Consider the following 4,993-nt stretch of genomic DNA (forward strand, 5'->3'; position numbering starts at 1 on the left):
TCGTCTTAACTGACATGAAATCTGTCTGAAAAACGCATCACATGACCATTCACACCAGGCGCGCATGAGCCGGTGTAAACAGGAAGCAGATTGTTTATTCTGCTGTTGCTTAGTTGCACAAAATACTATGAACGAGGAACAACAAAGACAGTTGTAGCGTTAAAATACAGAATTGAAATGAACACCAGCTGCTAACAAAGACAACAAGCTTGTGATTCATTATCCGAGATCGTCCTGTAAGAAACGAGCCCACAGATTATGACATCATAGTTATGTTTTGTTGCTAGGCGACATCTAGTGGTCAAGAAGCAAAGGGAAAAGTGTTTAAGGTGTTTCTTTTATCCACGACACGTTGTTATTATTGTTACCATGACAACAAGATCACCAAATGTTGAGGAAGAACTTATTTTCTCCCAAATCACTATCTGTTCCTGAACCTAAGGGAGCCATGACCATTATTACAGTAACCATGGCGAAGGTAGGTAGGTAGGTACGCCGATCTTGGTACTGTCCGCGTGGTTAACATTGTAACCATGACAACCAAGTTCAGTTAGGGGGCGCTATTTCAGGAGACAGGTTGAAAAAAAAAGTATGGTTGTTCAGCTTTGAGGACTCGTTGCATCATCATCACCACTAGCGGTCGAGGCTGATGAGAGCCAATCAGGAGAGACCGTGGGTGTCTACGTCGTCGCTTCCAAAAAGGTTTCAGTTTCTGTCGGTCCAGACGTCAAAACAACCTCAGAGTTAAAACCAGTTGGAATTAGAACGGGTCGAACACCAGGAGCCTCACATGTGTCGTACTCAACTCCGGACTCCAGTTGGACTCGTTTGGATGAACTTGAGTTAACTTGGTATTTGTTCGGTTTAATTCAGACCTGAGCTGAACTTGATTTGAACACTTAGAAAAGTTAATCAAGACAGTTCCAACTTGAAACTTTAACTTACATCTCGTCTTGAACGAGACACTTGTTTTGATCCAGATAAGATTTGACTTTTATTTCTCCTGATTATCTTCAGATTTGACTTCAACTTGTCTTGAGATGGATTCGTTTTGCTCAACAAGAGATTCGATGTGAAATCGCCTCGATTAACTTGAGACCTAACTTGGACTTGCCCCAGAAAACGTCTCTGGAAGACACTTCCCAAAACTGCTAACTGTCATCTGTGAATGTTTCCTCTGTGCATTTTCCAGAACCTCTGTGAGGCTCGCAGCAGCTCTGCATCTCTGAGCTCCAGGATAATTAGCATCTGATTTTCAAAGGCTGACAGAGCTTTGACTACCCTCAACAGAACATACATCCATTATGCATTCAAAGAGTAATTCTCTGTGTGTCGTATTCTGTTTCATATACAGCCTTTGTCAAATGTGATGCTGTTGTTTGATACAAACACAGTCTGAAATGTTCGATCAAATCAAAGCTGTGTCTGACATGATTATTAACCCTTCGTTGTGTGTGTGTGTGTGTGTGTGTGTGTGGAATATCAACACGTTGTCTGGACGAGCGAGGCATCCTGGGACGGCAGAGACAGCCTCAGCACAGCAGATGTGAGATTGGTGGCGACAGGGCGCTTGGCGTGGGAGGAAAACGAGGGCTGGCAGCACTAATAGAGGCTCTTTTTCATCTTGCTCCTCTGTTTGTCGCTCTGCAGACTCGTTATTATACAGATCTACTGAGCAGCCGCATGGTGCAGATGTTCAGATGGAGAGAGGAGGGAAAATGTCCACCTTGACATCTCATCAAGTCATTAAGTATGGAGGGTGAATCGGGCCAAATGAACAAATAATGTGTAGGGTAAAGACAGAATAAAGTCAAGAGATTTAACGAACTAAGTTATGTTCGTTTGCTGAAACATGAAGAATCAACCTGCAGTTCCTCTAACGGCCACTAGAGTCTGGCTCCAACAGTGAGTCAGTCCCCATAGACTCCCATGTTAAAATGTCCAACTTCACAGCAGAAATAAACATGTTTACAGCCTGGTACAAAAACTGTTTTGGTCTCTAGAGATAATTTCCTCATTCATGACACCTGTTTATATAACTCACCTGTTTATATAACTCACCTGTTTACATTTTATTAAGGACTACAGTTATGGAGGATCGAGGGCGTGGCCTCTTTGAGTGACAGGTGGGTAAGACACAAACTGAAGTCCCCTCTTCTATAACTCACCTGTTTATATAACTCACCTGTTTATATAACTCACCTGTTTACATTTTATTAAGGACTACAGGCGACGGTGGAGCAGCTTACTCTGAGCTTCAAAACCGCTCCTCACTAAACTGTGGGTGACGTCACAGAGGCGACGTCCATCTTTATTTACAATCTATGGTTTTCTGTCTTTATAAATCTCCTTAGAGCCCTATAACAGTAGTGTTAACAGAAATAAATTGTGCTACTCTAGATTGTGTAGAAATAAAAACAAAAAAGAGGAAATCAGCTCTAGAGTCAGAGGATAAGATTGATGTGAGGTTCATCTGTGTAAATGTAGTACAGACACAGATCCAGGAAGTGGTTACGCAGGGTAAAACAAAAACAACACATCCTCAAACTCCAAAGTTGTCTAATTTACATGTGGTCTCTCGTTAGCTAACAAGCTAGTCACAAATCTATAGGTATTGATGCTATATGTCAGTGGCTGTCTTCCTTGCTGGTGTTTTTCCCCAGACTAATCTGCGCTATAAAAGCTGTAATTGATTTTGTGTCTGAGATGCTTCCTTACGCAGCGGGAGTTATCAAAGGAACATGTGTTTTCACTTCTTCCCTCTGCGTGTTGATGTCGCCCTCAGCTGTGGGCCGTTAGCTCGGTAGCATGACCGGCTTTGCTCCGGAAACATCAGACATTCTTGTTTTGAAATGGAAATTATATTGCATGTCAAACCGCCACAGCTGATCAGCTGATACTGGTCCTGATGAGGGACAGAAATGTGGGTTTAATGACTCTTGTGCTGCTCATTAACTTCAGTTTAAAGTGTTTGGAAACCATTTTCACCAGTTTCAGTTTATTAGTCTTTAATTTACAGGTTCTTCGACACAAATCCTGTGAACACGAGTCTTTGATTTAATTGAACAAGACCACATGCTAAAAATACTCACAATGACAACGTTATTTAGCATGCTAGGATGTAGTATAGCATGCTAGGATGTAGTATAGCATGCTAGGATGCACAAGCTAAGTTGATACTGATGGGAATGTGAAGTTTTGCAGGTGCAAGGTCATAAACCAAAGTATTATACTAACTCATGATGAGTCAATGAGACGACCAGCAAAATGATTATAAATCATCTTCAGGGGAACATGAATGTCTGTACAAAAATTGAATGATATTCCATCCAGTAATTGTCAGGCGCTAAAGTAACAGAGGGTCACAAGGATTATTAGGATTCATCAGCCTGTTCTGTCCCACACCGTCTACACCAACTTCAGCGCCGCAGACGTCCGTCACCGATGTGAACACTCGGCCATTTTAGAAACAGGGTCAACACCACAGGCCGTCCGTCTGAAGCTACTGACACAAAACAACCACGGCAGCTGCATCCCTCTGCACTTTGCATCAACAGTCAAGGACAGGCTTCCGTTACACTGGTTTGTGCAACAATGAACTGGGTTTTATTTCGCTTTATGTGCGAGTGTCCAGTCGCACACGAAGGACGAAGGTGACAATGTCAGAGAAGAAACGTTCCTGGAATTTACAGACAGGAATATCTGCAGAGTAAAGATGTATTTGCTTTAATTTATCTTAACTTAAACATATTTCATGCCAAAACAAACAGAAACTTGTGTGTATAGTTATAAGTGAAAAGTATCTGTGAGCAGAAACAGGCGCCAACCTTCAGGCTCGTGTTTCAGTGTGAATCTATTTCAACTATCCCAAGTATTCATGCATTCACCCCCCCCCCCCCCCCCCCCCTCTTTATTTAGGCTGTGTAATCAAATACCATTATAGCTCCATGTCGACCTATGTTTAGGATAAGAGGAATATTTAAGGCACGTGAAGGTTTGTGAGCGTCTCTGGCCTCCAGAGTATGTGCTTGTCCATCATCATCTCCACGACCTCCCCTCCGCCGCGCCGAATCAAAACATCAGACGACAGCTGGCAACAACCGTTCCCGGCGCGGCTGTCGAGGCTGCACCCTTGAGGAGGGTGTCCCGCCGCTCAGGAAGTGATGGGCGAGATGACCCCCGCTTCAATCCGAAAGCGAAAGCCCGTGTTGCCCGTCTGCCAGTCGTTGTTTCATCATTTTCCTCCTGAAACCAAGATGGGCCCTGATCCAAGCGCCGGGGGGGGGGGGATTCCCGGGACACAGAAGCAGGCTAGTCCTGGATTAGGAATTAGACCGGTTGGATCTCCATTATCCTGTCTATGATGAGCTGCAGCAGAGTCTGAACAGCACTGCTGACCACGTCCTTTATAAAAAGCAAAAACACGCTAATCCTTTTCCCTCCAAATCTGAGCAAAGTTTATAATTAAGTGCTTATCTGAGGCAGTAGTTTCCAGCCTGGGGGGCGGGGCCGCCGCAGGGGTCGCAAGATGAACACAAGAGGTCGAGAGAGGATTGGGAGAAACTTCTGCAACATAAAATTATGTTTGTAAATCAGATTTTCCTCATGTGCTGCAGGCTGTGATGCACATGTTGCATGTTGACGGTCATTTACCTTTCAGACCTCGAAATAAAAAAAGCAAAACCGTTGGATACGTGAAATCAGTGACGAGAGCTTGTTAGGAAACATCCCTTTGTTTAAAGTCGTCATCTGCAGAAACAGCTGGAAGACACTGATCTCAGGACACAGTCACAACAAGTGTTTACACTGATCGACTCAAACCTGTTTTCTTTCACTCGTCTTCACTAAGTCGTTCAGTTCATGTACAAAGAGTCTGAACCTGGAGAAACAAGCCTCTGAGCTTTGATCCTCATGATGAGTTTTATCATCTGAGAAACGATCTGCAGGTCATTGATACGTTTCCCCTCCCGGCTGCAGGAGACAGATTTACTGT

The sequence above is a fragment of the Seriola lalandi genome, unplaced genomic scaffold (genome assembly GCF_002814215.2).
Source record: "Seriola lalandi dorsalis isolate HSWRI2012SDOR001 ecotype SW California unplaced genomic scaffold, Sedor1 jcf7180002054382, whole genome shotgun sequence".
NCBI classification, from domain to species: Eukaryota; Metazoa; Chordata; class Actinopteri; order Carangiformes; family Carangidae; genus Seriola; species Seriola lalandi.